The sequence below is a fragment of the Lolium perenne genome, chromosome 4, assembly GCF_019359855.2.
Source record: "Lolium perenne isolate Kyuss_39 chromosome 4, Kyuss_2.0, whole genome shotgun sequence".
NCBI lineage: Eukaryota > Viridiplantae > Streptophyta > Magnoliopsida > Poales > Poaceae > Lolium > Lolium perenne.
In genome coordinates, this window is record NC_067247.2 from 221,814,612 (window position 1) to 221,833,819 (window position 19,208).

The 19,208-nt window shown below is 44.6% G+C and overlaps 1 long non-coding RNA gene across 13 annotated transcripts; it reads left to right on the forward strand.

Moving 5' to 3' along the window:
• The first annotated feature begins 1,896 nt into the window (after window positions 1–1,896).
• Window positions 1,897–12,551, forward strand: LOC127294975 (uncharacterized). Of its 13 annotated transcripts, none has more exons than XR_007847303.2 (17): window positions 1,900–2,425; window positions 2,666–2,740; window positions 2,949–3,054; window positions 3,181–3,340; window positions 3,593–3,683; window positions 3,857–3,986; window positions 4,817–5,295; window positions 5,380–5,446; window positions 5,515–5,618; window positions 6,012–6,180; window positions 6,933–7,076; window positions 7,434–7,617; window positions 9,097–9,204; window positions 10,344–10,603; window positions 10,717–10,802; window positions 11,017–11,126; window positions 12,183–12,551. It is a non-coding gene; the product is annotated as an uncharacterized lncRNA (long non-coding RNA). The 13 variants fall into 13 exon arrangements; XR_007847305.2 differs by lacking the exon at window positions 12,183–12,551 and adding an exon at window positions 10,883–10,921 and having other exon boundaries at window positions 1,901–2,425; window positions 11,017–12,108; XR_011743339.1 differs by lacking the exon at window positions 12,183–12,551 and having other exon boundaries at window positions 1,904–2,425; window positions 4,817–4,900; window positions 5,012–5,295; window positions 11,017–12,108.
• The last annotated feature ends 6,657 nt before the right edge of the window (window positions 12,552–19,208 follow it).

Here is a 19,208-nt window from a genome sequence, read left to right on the forward strand (position 1 = left end):
GACTCCAGGGGCCCTTCGGCACACTTTCAGTGGGTGAACTTGCTGGTCCTGTACCTCTTTTTGTAACAAAGCCGAGAGACCGTCAGCTACAAAAAAAAAAAAGGAGATAGGGGATCACCTTGTCGAAGACCTCGAGAAGGGGAGAACGAATCCAGAAGGGTTCCATTAAATTTCACCGAATATCTCACAGTGGTGACGCATGACATTATCCAGTCCACCCATCTATGAGCAAAACCCAGTCTTTGCATCGCTCTCCTTAAGAAGTCCCAGTCAACCATGTCATAGGCCTTGGACAGGTCCAGCTTGTAGGCACAGTAGTTATTATTTGGATTATTGTTGTGCTCGATGAAGTGGAGACACTCAAATGCAACCAAGGAGTTATCTGTAATGAGCTGCCCCGGCACAAATGCACTTTGGTTGATCGATATTAGCTCTCCCAGAATTGGTCTCAATCTATTCACCAGACATTTTGCAATAATTTTATAAAGCACGGAGCACAAACTTATGGGCCTGAAATCCTTCAGAGATTCAGGATGGTCCACCTTTGGAATTAGGACGATAGCCGCATCATTCACACCACTCGGCATCTCCCCTGTGAGGAAAAATAGCTTGACTGCATTCATCACTTCTGCCTTCAGAACATCCCAATTCCTTTGGTAGAAACGCGCCGGAAATCCGTCGATACCTGGGGCTTTCAGAGGCCCTATTTGGAATAGGGCATCACTTATCTCTTTCTCTGAAAATTCCTTGCACAGCTCATCATTCATATTTCCGGTCACACGCTCCTGGAAAAGATCTACCAAAGCATCATAATTAATATTGGGGTCACATGTAAACAAACCAGTGAAGTATTCTGTAGCCATCTTCTCCATGTCGGTGGTACATCTTTCCACACTCCATTTTCATCTTTTAATCTCTTAATATGATTCTTGCGTGCACGCCAGATAGCTTGTTGGTGAAAATATTTGGTGTTGCGATCACCCTCCTTTAGACAGTTTATTCTAGATCGTTGCATCCAAAGCATTTCTTCGCGGTAGAGAAGCTCGTTCATATGATCTGAAACTGTCCGAATAGCAGCCCGATCATTATTACTGAGAAGCAACTCTTCTAGTTGTTTTCTACATTTCCCGAGCTCCTTCAGAAGGTTCCCAAATTTTGCAGCAAGATAATATTGCAGCAATCAGGTTAACTGGTTGGACCCAGAAAGATATTATTGATATGCCTTGTACATGATTAACCACCGTAATGAAATCTCTGTTTATTTTTCAAGGATACAGTTAACACCGCTGGCCGTTGAATAAAGGAATCACTGTGATCGTCTGTGTTTGATTTGATACTCTCGCTAACACACTGCATCAGACCTCCATTAACAATGACCACTAGAGCAGACGATGGGGGATGAGATTGCCTCGTCATCTTAATAGCAAGAGGACAATATATGCACAACCACGGCTGTGTGCATCGTTGATGCAGAGGCCGGGGTCTCCCCATTTCGAAAAAAATATATGCACAACCAGTACCGGTTGATCGACCCCAACAAAGAGATCTTTAACCATGCTCAACCTGACTGATGAAGAACGTGATAGGCAGGGTACCGGTCGATCCGACAATCCCGTCCATGGCGAAAGACGTTGATCAACGATAAAGAACCTGGACCAAATTTCTCCTATAAATGTTGAAACACTACCCGGCCATCCAGGGGGTCTGAGAGGGGCAAATCCATCCTATCCACCCGTTTTCAAGTCTCCCATCCCGCTTTTCACCACAACCGTCCGATCAGTTAAAATATTTCTCACTCGTTCAGCTTCGGAAAGGCTCCATGACGCGTGGGACCGGCCATGTGCGGGCCCCGACGGCTAGAGGCAGACACGCCCGCTCGTTCAGTCGGCTTGTTTTTCCTCTCCACAGAGCACGGGTGAAACCCTAGATCGCTCCTCCAATCCCTAGTCCTCATTTCCTCCCAATCCCCGTTTCTCCTCTCTCCTCCTCTCCAATGGTGGCGCCGCCTCTCCCCGGCATGGCGACGGACGGGGAGACCGCACGCAGGCGGGCTTCCGTGCGGCGGCGCCAGCGGCTGCGCCAGCGGCTGCGCACTGCACCCTTGGCCGCCGCGACCTGCTCCCCCGACGCCGGCGGCCTCCCCACGCATCCTCCTGCTGGAGGCGAGCTGCAGGAGAGCAGACGGGGCCGGACGGGACGGCTGCCGTGGTAGATGAGAGGAGGCATCGCAGGAGCAGGTTCCGGAGGAGGGCCCCGGCGGCGCCGGTGGCTTCCTTTCATCTCCCCGCGGCGGTTGGTGGTGCAGAGAAAGGCAACGAGCCGCGGGAGCTCACCACGCGCGTGCAGCTCGTCCACCAGCGGCAGCGGCGACACGCACGACGCCCATGCCCCTCCTTCTCAGCGCCTTCTCGTCTCCGTCAGGAAAGTGAGTTCCTGCTTCCTTTCTTTGTCTCTCGTCGATTGGATGCGGGTACTGTGATTGTGTTCTTGTCGTTGTGGGCTACTGCCTGATGTACGTGTGCTGCTGGTACTGTCTGATGCGTGGGTGGTGCTGCAAGATGAAGGAACACATGGATCTGCTGTGTACTGCTAGATGTGTGCCTATCTGAATCCAAGTTTAATACATGGATCTGATGTCATGGATATAATTCCACATGGTCTGTAGGTTAGATGACAGACAGCAGCAATGCCTCCAATAGAGGCCTCAATCAGGTCACATGTAGGTGTCTATTCTTTATTGGTAAGTGGCATTTTCGTATGATCTTTGCCAGTACAATCTTAGTGGTAATAACTTTCCAGTAATGAATTTTCTTATTTTGATCATGGATCTATTTTTCAACGAAATAGTAGCCTGTTACTAATTGTTCATTTACTCTAGCTCTAGCATTATGTAAATGTTTGATTCAATTCTTCTCTAAGATGGTAAAGTTTTATTTCTCGCTTTGTAGATGTGCAGCCACGACTTGGAATGTTGTATTTGGGTGGCGGAAGATTCCTACGACAGCAGTGACAACAACCAGCACTGGTGCATTATAATTCAGTGGTTGATCCTAGGTGAATGCAGAATGCCTACTCTATTTTATTACTTTGGCATGATTCAGTGGTTGATCCTAGGTGCATTATAATTCAGTGGTTGATCCTAGGTGCATTATAATTCAGTGGGTTGCCTCTTGGCTGTAGAGAATGGAGGAGGAGGGGTGTGAGTGGTATAGAGCAGAACTTTTGCTCCACTCCGGTCTGATCGTCTACGCCGGCCGGAGGACGGCCAGGAAGTGCCCGCCTGCTTCCTAGAATCCGCGGGGAAGCTGGAGCTTACGGTTCACTTTTGCTACAGACCTAGGTATGTGTTCTGTGTGGCTACAATTGATTTTTCGTGTATAGCAAAACTTTTGCTCCACTTCTTAGTTGATTGAGGAATATTGGATGCATAACAACGTTTGTACTGAATTATATGTATGATTTCCCTTTCTTTGGTTGACAATATATCTGTGCCTGAAATTTGATTACTGAGACCGTTTGTACTGAATTATGAATATGCAATATTTGTTCCATGTCATAGAAATAGGATGCTGATATCATCCTTTGATAACAGATGTGGGAGGGGACAAGGTTGGTAGACGATGGTGCCATGAAATTGGAAACTTTTTCTCCGCTGTCCCGGTTGTGCTTCATGTAGAACAAAGGTAACCACTATATCAATAAAACTTGATGATTATGTTAGCGGAAGTTAAGATGCCCAGTGCATTTTTAAGTATTTTAATATTCATATTACTTGATGATTATGTTTGAATACTTGCAGATTCCGGTTTTAGTTAGCCTAGATTAATTATTGTCATGTATTTCTATCGGTTATCAGGATTAGTGCTTTTGGTGGTCAAATTTGGCAAGAACACGAAGAAGGCTAAGTTGGTGATGGCCCCTTAGGAGAGTGGCACTGGTAACGGGAAGCTTCTATGACGTCGAAGAGGGTGCTGAGCAACCCACAGGTAATGTAGCTTACAGAACTGAATTTCAGGCGCAGGCGACTGCGACCTTGAGTGCGCCGTCATCAAAATGTTAGTTTTTTGTATTTTGGTTCAATTGCCATTTTTAGACAATTATGTTACTTCAGATATCTTTCGTGCTGAACTGCTGATATGATATGTCTCTGCACGCTCCTTTTGTCATGTGGGTTCTTCGCTGCAGAAGTGTACCAATTGTGTTTAAAGAAGTTAAGAGGGTGCAAGCCATAGTTTGTAGAAATTTGTAGGATAAATTTTTGGAATATGATGTTTTTTGAAGAAAGAAGGCATACACCCAGGTTAAATTTGTAGAATAAATATTTAGAATATGATCTGCAGTAGCTAAATTATATGAGGTTTGTTAAGCCTCCAGCTGAATCGTCAATCTTGTTGTTCTCTAATGGAGATGGTGATACTGGTTTTCTGTTTTAGATGCCAACCTCCTGCTATTCTACCCGGCTACGACGGGCTTGGTGTCTCTTTCTTTCCAAGTAGTGGCTCGGCTTCTCTTTCAGGCTTCGGGTTCTTGCTGGTGCTTAATTATTGCTTACATGTAAATGTGGTAGGTTTATCTAATCAGCACTAGGGCCACGGCGGTGAAATGGTCAGGGGAAGGGTACGGAGTCCGTAGAGGATGTGGCTATTATTTGTGGCCTTACAACATGAATTTACCTAGACAATATTTAAATAGTTTGATCTGTATAAGATTATTTACAAAAGTTTGATTACTTACCTTATTGTGGAACTATATTAAAAGTGTAGATCTGTTTTAGTTGTCAGTTCTCTCAACCTGTGTTTGCCTCATGCAAGGGAAGGTCTTGATTTCAGAGCGCGATGGAGGCTTGTCGGACGGCCGGCATGCCTAGGAGATGCGGGTCAAGCGGCACCACGGGGCTGAGGTTCGGCTTCTCCCTCCTCTCTTTCTCTGTCTCTTCCTCTTTGTCTATCTCTCTCTCATCTCTCTTTCTCGTTTCTCTCTTCTTTTCTGGTGGATGAGGGCACAACTACAGGGAACGGCGGCCAGATGCTTCGGAGGAAAGGGTGCGGTGGGTTGAGGACGTTGGTGGACTACTGGATAACTAGAAGGAAGGAAGAAGGACCAGTGGCATGGCCTCAACGGGATGAGAAGGCGGATTCCGGCATGGCATTCACGATTGGATTTTCTTCTCAGTACCTTCGCTTCCATGGGTGTTTGTGCTGGCTCATGTTGCGATGGATTACGCCTGGCTTACAACAGTTCGCCGCCTCCTCTACTAAGCACCTGGCAGTTGGGATGCTCCAAACTTTCATGCAGGCACTGACCTCCCAAAAACCTCCTCTTGGTTCATTGGTGCGTTGAATGGGTGTCAATCATTTTTTTGTTGGGTCGTTTATGTAGGTAAATTGGTGCAATTAGCAGCAAGGGAGGATGAGCAGTGGGAGTGGTATACTCGTTTCAAGACCAGGTGAGCAGCCTGTGTTATTCTATATTATCTAATAGGTTATTGTTGATAGTTTTGGTGGTGGAGTGCAGGGAAGAACACATTGGTGTTCAGGTGGATGGTGACGAGGCTGGTACTCTTGTGTCTTGCCGGCGCTGGTGCCGCGGGCTTCACCTTCGACAAGTACAACCTGAGGGTAAGAAGCATAATCACACTGCCACATCTACTATCTCACAATCTTGATTGTACTTCCAATGGATGCAGATGGCAAGCAAGCAAATGAATCTTTCTTGTTGTCTGTTTAATATAGTTTGCTAATATTGGTTTGAAGCTAAAAGTTGAATTATGAGATGACAGGCATTTGGTGTGACCAAATTTATGTTCCTTGTCTTATGTTTAACCCTTCTTGTAATTTTGCATATAACTCTCTCATATCATCTGTACCTACGAGCTACAACAGTTAGATCCTTATCTCTTTAATTTATGATCTTACTTGAGGAGGTCAATGCACATGTTCTTTAGTTTATAACATTATTTGAACCACCAGTAAAAGGAATCATCATAACTAAATTATTCTCTGCTGCTTCAGGTCCCATCACATAATATTTTTCTGGTATTATTTGAACATGTGGCTGGCATTATGGGTTTCAGAGAACGACATATGATCTTGGAATTGTCAATTCGGTGCTATGAAGGTATTAGGTGCTTAGTTGGAGGTACACATTCAAGGTTGAGGCTGAAATGCACGATGTAGAAAGGTACGTTTTAGTTTACAGTACAATGCATTCATGTTTGTTTTCTTCATCTAGCTCTGCTCATTTCAATTGTATGTTTTTCTTTCCCCATCCTTTTGTTTTGGTACCTGATAAGGTGATGGGTTTCTTCTCTTTTCTCTTAAAATTTGGGTGGTACATTTTTTTGTGTGGTAAATATCTGTGCATATATAATTGAATAATTGAAGAAGCATTCAGAAGTTGTGAAATACAATATGAGTTTTTTTGGGGTAAATCTGCATGCTAGAAAGTCCATGCCATATATTACTCCGTCCATTTCATTCAGCAAGTTCTTGCATCTCTTGCTTGCCATGGTACACAATATGCCATTTGTTTTGAGTTAATATGTCTTAAATTAAAGTGGCTGGGAGCTTAGGAGATGCTAAAATTGAGCTTATTTGCCAAAAAAAATGGTTACTTTTCTTATCTGCCTAAGAAAGAGTTTCATATAACTAACCTCTCCTGACTACAACATTGACACGACTAACCTTAGTGTGTACTGAAGCACGAAAGCATTTGCCCCTCTTATTTGCCCCTCAGATTTTATTTCCTTTTTGGTTTCAAGGTCATTCACATCCCTATTAATTAGTTACTGATGAAGATTTATTTTATTATGTCTCTTTAAGATCACTTCGCAAACTGCTTAGTTTTACACATCCAGTTGTACTATTTTGTTATGTCCTCTTCAGGTTCATGTGCAGTACTCTTCAGTTTTACACATTGACCATTTTCTGCAGGTTCATATGCACAGTCGATGGTGCGCTCACGGCATGGCTCCCATGGTCTATGGGTTGGAGCAGTGGTGCCCACCACATGGCGTCCAGGGAGCTGCTCGTGGTGGTGGAACCTGGGGCGGTGATCATAAGAGAGTAGAAGGAGAGGTGTGTATGTGTGTGTGTGGTCGCGAGGCGTTCAATTCATATTTCATGCTATTTTCATTTCTTGCTTCAAATTCACCCTGCCAGGCAAATCAGCATGGCCAGAAAAAACTAAAATGATTCAGTTGGGACTTGGCTACCAAGCTATAGCCCTCTGTTTCCTCTGAAAAAGTGAAATGCTAAAATTTACATGTTGAACTTGGATGCCAAAGCTACCGACCTTTGTTTCCTCTCAGTTTCTTTATTAAACTCGGCCTCTGAACTGCAGCCTATATAATGCTGATGAAGTTCATTGGTATATACTTCCACAGACATGAATAATATACTCTCACTTCACATATAAGCATCTACCTTTTGCAGTATGGTGCCAAACATGGAGGAGCCCCTTGTTGGGGGCAACGTTGAGAAGATAGAGGGATAGCAGATATGTTGGTACTGATTGAGGTCAAGAAGAAGTTGTACCGTGCTAGGCACCTCGCTGTTGGATTTCATGAATTATTATAGATGTATCGATGTGAAAACTGAAAAGATGAGATGCATTCAGGTAAAAGTACGACATTCAATGTCATCGCAAATGATACATAACCAAGCATAATCTCGAATGGTATAGGAAAAGGATCTATTGTTGAGCCAGTTGATTCTTTTTTCCTGGATATTTTTCTCCCTTTCTACATAAATATCAATAACTATCAGTAGAAATCCATAAATAGATAATATTAAGTACTCTTATAAGGCACATTTATTTATATTTTTCATGGGACCAATCTTTACAACTTTGTGTATATTAGCATCTAAAGTTTAATTTTTCCAAGTTTGATTACACACATTGAAATGGTTGTAATGGGACAATAATATGTTTTTTTGTCACCCTTACTGTAATGGAACATTAGTAACGTCATAATTCTTAAGAAAGATATCATATGGATGCTGGTTGGGTGTCTCACATGATTACCGAGAAAGAGATCATAGGGACCCCACTTTTTTGATGTTTTTACTTCCAAAGATAATCAAATAATGCGATGATGAAAACAGTAGCAGCATACATCTTTCCCATGAAAGAAAAGGCTACACAATGTTGAAAACAAGCCATGGAACCAATCAAGGGATCAGCTTAAGAGGTTAATTTAGCTACCTGGTGCATACCAATATATTTTATTATAGTTAGTATTCCTTCAGAGTTGGAACTATACTTATGTCACTAAGGCACATATGTGGTTAGCTGCAGCCTCAAGCCACTTGACAGGGTACAACACAAAACAAACTAAAATGAAGATATATACCAAGTTACATGATACTAGCACCCAATATGATATGAACTAACTTCAAACTTTTATTATGCTTGACGTGTTGGGGCAATTCCTTGATGATATTAGGATTTTATGTATTTAAGGTGTCCATATACCAAAGCATTCACTCATTTTAGCGTCTTTATAGAGGCCTGGAGCTTTTGCTTCCTTTTTACTGTGATTTTTTTTTGTCTTAACTGAGATTACTGTGGAGCAAATGCCCTCACAATCTTCAGGAAAAAATGCTCTCCGGTTTACTACCACCAAAGATAATTGTCTCCTTAAGAATTTGGACCTGTGATTGTTGTTGCCACGGAAGCTAAAATTCTTCTGTTTGGCATTTCAATAGTTTTCTGTCATGTTTTCTTAGTTCGACATGATTTCATTAAAACAACATGAGCAACTTAGTAACTTTGGTCTTGCTAAATGGAAGGTTGTTAATGCTAAAGTTCGTCAAAGAGTACTGGGAATACTGGTCTGGAAAAACTCTGTAGTTCCCATATTATTGTTAACTCTTTGTTTCATTATGTGCTACCCTTTTTCTGTTGTATTTCTAAAAATGCCAAGATTTCTTTGTAATGCCCATCGTAAAAATACTTAGCATTTTTTATGTCAGACTGCACTGTATGGCCTTTTTTAGGGAGTGTATGCCCTTCACACTTTTGTTTCTGTGGTATGCCTCAGTCCTATTATTGGTGTCATCTTCCCTCCTGAAATCACTATTTTCCTATTAGTAGGAGCTTCAGTAAGGTTGCTCGCTGCTGATCTCGAAGTGTTTTTGTTCTGGGTACTTGTATGATCGAGGAAGAATGTGTTATTCCTAAACGTGCTATTGCAGATCCAAGGTGAGATTATCATATTTTCTATATTCAATCTCAGGCGAAGATTCATCTCCCGTTCAGTAACATTCACTTCATATGTAATTATTTCATTGATTTGTGGAACTGCCATCCTCTGTGAACCTTTAACTTGCTTTGCTGCTAACTATGATTTCCTACATCTGTGCATTTAGGTTGCAATAGTATACGCGCCGGTCCATTTTGTTGTGGAAGTTATTTTGCTATTCAGATAGGTGTTATTGGTGCTTGATAATGTATAATTAACCGTGCTGATGTTATGCTTATGTGAAGATTGTTTTCTATTTGGTATCAACAAAAAACATGTAGTCCTTGAGGGCTGCTTCCTACTGGTTATCAATAGGAAATCAATAGGAAAAGTAAGTCCTTTTATGTTACCTTTTGTTGTGTTTGGTTCAAAAACATTAGTATGCTTGCCCAGGTTCAACTGTGTGGTTGACCAGGTCCAGGTCCAGGTCCAATGTCTCTGATTAGTAACCATCTATCGATAGCTAGGATTCTGATGTTCAATTGCTTATATGATGTACTCTTGCTCTTAACATGTTTGTAGCATCCATTTATTTTAGTATTATGTAAATTAGAATGGAACAATGCCAATTTCTTATGGTTACAAGAAAGTGCTTTCATGCTCAAATAACTAAAAGCTGATTCCGGTCTTGGGCCTGTGGACAACACATTATTCTACATATAAGCATGGGGTTTGCATTTGCTGCTGGAACCACAGATGACCCTGGAGCTTTTGATTTCAAACAAGGAGGTGACAAGATTTACTTGGACATTTCTGTATGTTTGACACGGATGCTTACCATCCAGGAACATCAGTAGATATTAAGGGGTACAGAAGCGTTGTATGGGCTAACCCAAAGAAGTGTTCCTTCCTATTATCGTGTATGTAGCACCAACATTCTATGAAACCACGATAGATCACTTAAGTTATGTAATATATTTGTGACAATATTCATATGATGGTTACATTATTGTCTCGCTTATGCGTTTGCACCAAAATACAATCCTATATGTTAGCTCCTGTATGTTAGCATCTATTAGCACGTTATTAATACTACTTTTTTTGTTCCCACTGATTTAGGCATTTCTCTCATGTATTTATTCTGCCATTTGCGCGATAGCGCAACAGGTTTGACCCGAGATGGATGCCTTTGTTCTGCAGTTTGGTGGCCTCATAGGGTACATGGCCACAAGGACAACTGAATCAACTCGTGCATGTGTTTCTAAACAGGGGATGTAATTAAGCTCTTATTCCTGATAGCCTACAACCGATTTGATCGGCTTGTGTATGTTGCTTACAGGCTTGAGTGCGTTAATTTGACCTTTTGGGACTGTAGGACAAATCAACTGTACTACTATTTTCCAGTTGCTCCTTATTTTGGTAAGATCTGGAGTTTTCTGATGCCAAGTGTATGCATGTGTTACACATTGACTTCTTAATTCTTGAATTTGTTGGTCCTTTTTTCACTGCTTTAGCTCTTTGTTCCATTACAGGAGATATCAACTCACTTTTCATGTATTTGGTTACCGGAAAATTTATTGAGACTCAAGAATCAAGACAAAGGCAAAAAAATCCGAAGGTGGTAATTTTTTGTTCCCATATGTGAATGAATGAATACTAATTCCTGCAAATCTTTACTAGGCATCACATACTTTGCAGATTCACTATATTAAATCATGGCTAATGCGTAGTTCTGAGGTTCTGGTTCTCATCTGTCTTCCATTATTGAGTGCTTTAGACATCATTGTTTGAAACATCTTAAAGCCTAATGTTGCAATGATATGATGGCCCAGAGGGAGTACTTAGCGGGAGTGAGCTAGGTGGAGGCATGAATTGATCGAAGGCTGGCGGCACGGAAGCGAGCGTGGGTCACGGGCGCAGCTGAGCAGTCACCAGCGTCTGAGTAAGAGATTTGTTTTTTTCATAAGATGTAATGTCTTCTGTTTAGATGAATTAATCATGGATGAATAGCGGTTGGCGGATGGGTCTGGTTTGACCACCAGATGTTTGTTTTAAATCCTTTCGCAGAGTGAGATTTATTTTCTTGATGCCTATAAATTGTATTTACTTTAGAACACTGTAAAAGGTAGCATGATTTATTTTTTTGATGCCTATATCTGAGATGATTGCATTGTCAAATAGTTAAGCCACAAAACTGTGGTGGCTCTTTGCTGCTTGAGCCTTCCGATTATACATGCAATCTTTTTCTCTTTCATTAATCCTTTGTTATATCATGTAATTACTGTCAAGAATCCTGCCAATTCGCTGATTGCAACTAAAGGTACAAAGAAAGGCCCTTTGTTTTAATGCTATTCATGCATCGCCAAGTTGGTGAAACTGATTTTTCTAGAAGAATGCAAAATTACATGAGTTGATCCTGAAGCAATGCCATACGAAAAAAATCTCTACTTCCCGCACGGAGACTGAGATTCAGGATTTCAGTGATTCAGAGAGCCGAAACTTTAGGTATTGTTTTATTTGCATGTATATAGGCCTGTCATGAACAACCATTTTTTCCCGTTTTCTTCTCCTGGGTTTATGGGTGCTAAATAATATGTGTGCTCAGTCCCAGATTTTCAGTGTCAGTATAAAAAACTGACAATGGTTTGTGCTATGCATGGAGTAGCTTTACAGCTCTCTCAGAAAAGGAGTAGCATTACCAAGACAGACATGAGCATGGCTAAAAGCAAGGCATTACTGTTATAATTCAGTTTGTTGTACCGTGCAACCTGCTATTTTTTGTACCGTATTGTCATGGAAGTATTTAGAGTTCAATTTATAATACCCTATTGGTGTGGGCATACAAGCTTCATTTGTTAATATCTCCCATGCTCATTCATATTGTGTAAGTAAAGTGTAAAAGGTTAAAGGAATCTTTCGAACAAGCTTGTTGGTTATTTACTCTATAAATAGTGTGTATTACTGAAAAATAAAGAAGAGAATTATTTTCTATTTTCAGCTAGGACGGCAGTGAGTGCATGACGGCGGCCTCAGCTGATGAACGATGGTGGCCGCCGAACGACCGGCAGCAGGTACGAGCTCGTGTTGTCATTGGTCAGTCAAGTGACAGAAGAAATCACAGCCATTAAACCATACGGCTCGAGTGATATCAAGTGGGGTATCCAAAGGAGAGTGGAAGGGAGACATTGAGGGCATTTTCTCCAGCCTACCCCATCGATTATACTATAACTCAACCGAAGCAAACGGAGTAGCCAAATGAGAGTAGAAGGGCCGTTGAGGGCATTTCCTCCAATGAAACACACTGAATATTACTATAGCTCACCATGGATGGCCATTTCACCCTAATACTCCCCATTTGCTATTGCGATGATGGCGGCAGTCGAAAGAGCTACACTTCACGCTCCCGAGCCTCCGGTATTGAAATAAACCAAGACTTATGGTGAGAAAACACAGTAACCAGAGAAGAGCTCCAACACACCCTGTCAGATACTACTATAGCTAAAACTGGATGCCCATTTAACCCTAATACCCCTTTACTCGGGGGAAGAGCTCCCCTACAACCTTCGGTACTAAAATAGGCCAAACTTTATGGTTAGCCTCTGTCATTTGCGCGATAGCGCAACGGGTCATCTAGTTATAGGTAGCAGTTGGGTCGTGTCCAGCGCACGGGCAGAAGCTGAACCAAATCACTGGTCTGGACTTGATAAAGATCCTGAACCGAATCCAGGCAGAAGCCGCTCGTGTCTAGCGCGTAGTCGAGCGGTGGCGTACAGACCGGCTACCCTCACTGGTCTGCACTTGATAAAGAAGTTTTGAAACGCAAGGAGTAAGGACATCTCCAACGCGGGTATGCAAAACGTCCGCGTGCGTCTTTTTGGGTAAAAACGCGTCCCAACGCGCAGACCCAAATGCAAAACGGACGGCCCGTGAGGTCCGGCACGATGCAAAGCCAGCTCAAATTTGCGTGACTTTTGGGGCGAGCCGGACGACCGTGGACGTTCTTTTCCATCCGTACATGTCCGTTCATGGCCTATTTGGCAGTGACATAAAAGGTCCCATATCTTCTCTCTCCTCTATCCCCTCTCTGTTTGCTTTTTGCCATGGATATCTCCATCACTCCTCGCCGGATTGAAGCTTGCCTGGCCAAGCTTCGTCGCCGCCCTCGCCCGGAGGCCCTCGTCGCCGCCTCCTCCTTTTTTTCATGCCTGCTGGAAGTCGCCGGAGCCGAAATGGCCGTGGTGACGTCGGACTCGACGCCGACGAGCCCGCCATGGCCGAGACACGACCTCGCCGCGTTCCTGGCCGCGCCTGGCAACGGCTCCTTCCACGGGCGCGCCCGCCCAGGCTGTGCCCCGCGCCGGCCGCGTTCCTGGCCGCTCCTCCACGGCCGTGCCCCGCACCTCGCAGCGGCTCCGGCCACGGACGCGCCCGCGCCACGCTGCCCGCCACGGCCCCGCCCGCCCTAGGCCGAGCCCTGCGCCCACGCGCCACGCCACCGTGCCACACCTCCACGGCAGTGCCCCGCGCGCGTCGCACTCTCCGCCCACCGGCACGCCCGCCACGGCCCCGCCCGCGCCTCCTCGCTCCGGCCACGGGCGCGCCCGCCCTCGCCCGCCACGGCGGAGCCCTGCGGAGCCTAGGCCGAGCCCCGCGTCGCGCCGCGTCGTCCTAGCCACGCCTGGCCGCGCCGCATCTCAGTCCGCGCCTGCCGCGCCTGCGGCCTCGCCGCACGGGAACGTCGGCAGCAGGGGTGGAGCGGGCCGGAGCGGGCGGGGCAAGCCGGGCGTGCGAGTCTCCGACGCAGGGGCGGGCGTCGGCGACAAGGTGGAGCGGGCCGGAGCTGTCCGTGCGCGCCTCGACTCCTGCCGCGTCGGCCACGCACGGGCGGGCACGCCGCCGGCCGCGTCGGCCACTCGCGGGCACGGGCGAGCAGGCCCGGCCAGGGAGCAGCTGCAGCTCGGCCACGGGCGGGCAGGCGGGGCGCGCGGGGTAGAGGTCGGCCACGACCACTTTCTAAAGTAGTACTAATAGTGGGGAAGAAGGAGGAATAGTTGTTTGGGTAGGAGCGTTGGGGACTAAATTGTTGGAGATATGCCCAAGAGGGCAAGAGGTAATAATAAAGTGGTTATTATATATCTTTGTGTTTATGATAAATGTTTGCATACCATGCTATAATTGTATTAACCGAAACATTGATACATGTGTGTTATGTAAACAACAAGGAGTCCCTAGTAAGCCTCTTGAATAACTAGCTTGTTGATTAATAGATGATCATAGTTTCATGATCATGAACATTGGATGTTATTAATAATAAGGTTATGTCATTAGATGAATGATGTAATGGACACACCCAATTAAGCGTAGCATAAGATCACGTCATTAAGTTCAAATTGCTATTAGCTTCCGATACATAGTTACCTAGTCCTTCGACCATGAGATCATGTAAATCACTTATACCGGAAGGGTACTTTGATTACATCAAACGCCATCACAGAATCGGGTGGTTATAAATGTGGGATTAAGTATTCGGAAAGTATGAGTTGAGGCATATGGATCAAGAGTGGGATATTGTCCATCCCGATGACGGATAGATATACTCTGGGCCCTCTCGGTGGAATGTCATCTGATTAGCTTGCAAGCATATGAATGGTTCATAAGAGATGACATACCACGGTACAAGTAAAGAGTACTTGTCGGAGACGAGGTTGAACAAGGTATGGAGATACCGATGATCAAACCTCGGACAAGTAAAATATCGTGTGACAAAGGGAATTGATATCGTATGTAAATGGTTCAATCGATCACTAAGTTATCGTTCAATATGTGGGATCCATTATGGATCTCCAGATCCCGCTATTGGTTATTGGTCGGAGAGAAGTCTCAACCATGTCTGCATAGTTCACGAACCGTAGGGTGACACACTTAAGGTTTGATGTCATTTTAAGTAGATATGGAATATGGAATCGAGTTCGAATGTTTGTTCGGAGTCTCGGATGCTATCCAGGACATCACGAGGAGGTCCGGAATGGTCCGGAGAATAAGATTTATATATAGAAAGTCATTTTCTAAGTTTGAAAATGATCTGGTGTATTTATGGAAGGTTCTAGAAAAGTCCGGAAGAAATCACCATGGAAGGTGGAGTCACGGAGGGACTCCACCAAGCTTGGCCGGCCAGCCATAGGGAGGAGGAGTCCCAGGTGGACTCCACCAAAGGGGGCCGGCCACCCCACCAAAGGGAAAGGGAGAGTCCCACCCCAAGTAGGATTCGTCCATATGGCAGTTTTGAATTGGGGTCTTATTCGAAGACTTTGGGCAAACCCTTGGGGGTTCCACCTATATAATGAGGGACAAGGGGAGGGGGCGGCCACACCAAACCCACCTTGGCCTCACCCCATTGAGGCACCAAGGCCGGCGCCCCCCTCTCCCCAAAACCCTAGCCGCCCCTCCTCCTCATACAACTCTAGTAGCGCTTTGGCAAAGCCCTGCCGGAGTTCTCCACCACCACCGCCACCACGCCGTCGTGCTGCCGGGATTCCGAGGAGGATCTCCTACTTCCGCTGCCCGCTGGAACGGGGAGAAGGGCGTCGTCATCAACACCGAACGTGTGACCGGGTACGCGTCAAGATCTTCTACGCGCTTTTGCAAGCGGCAAGTGATCGACTACATCCACCACGAGATCTAATCTCGTTAACGCTTAGCGATCTTTGATACGTCTCCGACGTATCGATAATTTCTTATGTTCCATGCCACATTATTAATGATATCTACATGTTTTATGCATACTTTATTTCATATTTATGCGTTTTCCGGAACTAACCTATTGACGAGATGCCGAAGGGCCAGTTGCTGTTTTCTGCTGTTTTTGGTTTCAGAAATCCTAGTAAGGAAATATTCTCGGAATCGGACGAAATCAACGCCCAGCATCTTGTAGGATAACGTTGCATAGAAAACAAAAAATTTCCTACCGCGAACACGCAATCCAAGCCAAGATGCAATCTAGAAGACGGTAGCAACGAGGGGTTTATCGAGTCTCACCCTTGAAGAGATTCCAAAGCCTACAAGAGGAGGCTCTTGTTGCTGCGGTAGACGTTCACTTGCCGCTTGCAAAAGCGCGTAGAAGATCTTGATCACGATCGGTTCCGGCGCCACGAACGGGCAGCACCTCCATACTCGGTCACACGTTCGGTTGTTGATGAAGACGACGTCCACCTCCCCGTTCCAGCGGGCAGCGGAAGTAGTAGCTCCTCTTGAATCCGATAGCACGACGGCGTGGTGTCGGTGGTGGTGGAGAAGTCCGGCGGAGCTTCGCTAAGCGTGCGGGAAGTGGAGGAGCGGGGCGGCTAGGGTTTGGGGAGAGGGGGGCGCCGGCCACTATGGGGTGCGGCCACCTTGGTGGTGTTTGAGGTGGCCGGCCCCCTCCCCCTTGGCCCTCATTATATAGGTGGAACCCCAAGATTTGGTCTCCAAGTCTTCGAATAAGACCCGAACCAAAAACCTTCCATATGGAGGGGAAACCTAGCCAAGCTAGGACTCCCACTAGAGGTGGGAGTTCCACCTCCCATATGGGGGGGTGGCCGGCCCTCTAAGGGGGAGTCCACTTGGGACTCCTCCCCCACTAGGGTTGGCCGGCCATGGAGGTGGAGTCCCATGTGGACTCCACCTTCCTTGGTGGTTTCTTCCGGACTTTTCTAGAACCTTCTAGAACCTTCCATAGAACCTTCCGCGACATTTTAATTCACATAAAATGACATCCTATATATGAATCTTATTCTCCGGACCATTCCGGAACTCCTCGTCCGGGATCTCATCCGGGACTCCGAACAAATATTCGAACTCCATTCCATATTCAAGTTCTACCATTTCAACATCCAACTTTAAGTGTGTCACCCTACGGTTCGTGAACTATGCGGACATGGTTGAGTACTCACTCCGACCAATAACCAATAGCGGGATCTGGAGATCCATAATGGCTCCCACATATTCAACGATGACTTTAGTGATCGAATGAACCATTCACATACAATACCAATTCCCTTTGTCACGCGATATTTTTACTTGTCCGAGGTTTGATCTTCGATATCACTCTATACCTTGTTCAACCTCGTCTCCTGACAAGTACTCTTTACTCGTACTGTGGTATGTGGTCTCTTATGAACTCATTCATATGCTTGCAAGACATTAGACGACATTCCACCGAGAGGGCCCAGAGTATATCTATCCGTCATCGGGATGGACAAATCCCACTGTTGATCCATATGCCTCAACTCATACTTTCCGGATACTTAATCCCACCTTTATAGCCACCCATTTACGCAGTGGTGTTTGGTGTAATCAAAGTACCTTTCCGGTATAAGTGATTTACATGATCTCATGGTCATAAGGACTAGGTAACTATGTATCGAAAGCTTATAGCAAATAACTTAATGACGAGATCTTATGCTACGCTTAATTGGGTGTGTCCATTACATCATTCATATAATGATATAACCTTGTTATTAATAACATCCAATGTTCATGATTATGAAACTAATCATCCATTAATCAACAAGCTAGTTTAAGAGGCATACTAGGGACTTCTTGTTGTCTACATATCACACATGTACTAATGTTTCGGTTAATACAATTATAGCATGATATATAAATATTTATCATAAACATAAAGATATAAATAATAACCACTTAATTATTGCCTCTAGGGCATATCTCCTTCAGTCTCCCACTTGCACTAGAGTCAATAATCTAGATTACATTGTAATATACCTAACACCCATGGCATTCTGGTGTTGGTCATGCTTTGCTCTAGGGAGAGCTTTAGTCAACGGATCTGCTACATTCAGATCAGTGTGTACTTTGCAAATCTTTACTTCTCCATCTTCGATGTACTCGCGAATTGAGTGGTAACGCAGCTTGATATGCTTCAGCCTCTTGTGTGACCTTGGCTCTTGTGCATTGGCGATGGCACCCATGTTATCACAGTAAATGATTAATGGGTCCAATGCACTAGAAACCACACCGAGCTCTACAATGAACCTCTTCATCCATACCGCTTCTGATGAAGCCTCTGAAGCCGCTATGTACTCTGATTCTGTTGAAGACTTTGCCACCGTGCACTGCTTCGAGCTTGCCCACCCATCGCAGCACCATTCAATATAAACACGTACCCAGATTGTGACTTAGAGTCATCAGGATCAGTGTTCCAACTTGCATCGGTGTAACCACTTACAGCGAGCACTTGGTCACCTCCATAACAAAGAAACATATCCTTAGTTCTTTTCAAATACTTCAGGATATTCTTGACCGCTGTCCAGTGTTCCATTCCTGGATCACTTTGATATCTACTAGTCAAACTAACAGCATGTGCTATATCCGGTCTAGTACATAGCATGGCATACATGATAGATCCTACTGCCGAGGCATAGGGGATTTTACTCATCCTTTCTCTTTCTTCTGCCGTAGCCAGTCCTTGAGTCTTACTCAAGACTTTGCCTGGTAACATAGGTAAGAACCCTTTCTTACTTTCGTCCATTCTAAACTTCTTTAGAATCTTGTCCAGATATGTACTCTGTGATAGCCCTATTAGGCATCTTGATCTATCTCTATAAATCTTGATGCCTAATATATACGATGCTTCACCAAGGTCTTTCATTGAAAAACTATTATTCAAATAACCTTTAACACTGCTTAATAGTTCTATATCATTCCCGATCAATAATATGTCATCTACATATAATATCAGGAATGCTACAGAGCTCCCACTCACTTTCTTGTAAATACAGGCCTCTCCATGACACTGTATAAACCCGAAGTCTTTGATCACCTTATCAAAGCGTCGGTTCCAACTTCTTGATGCTTGCTTCAGTCCATAGATTGAACGCTGAAGTTTGCATACTTTGTCAGCATTTTTAGGATCGACAAAACCTTTGGGTTGTACCATATACAACTCTTCCTCAATGTCTCCATTAAGGAACGCCGTTTTGACATCAATCTGCCAAATCTCATAATCGAAAAATGCAGCTATTGCTAA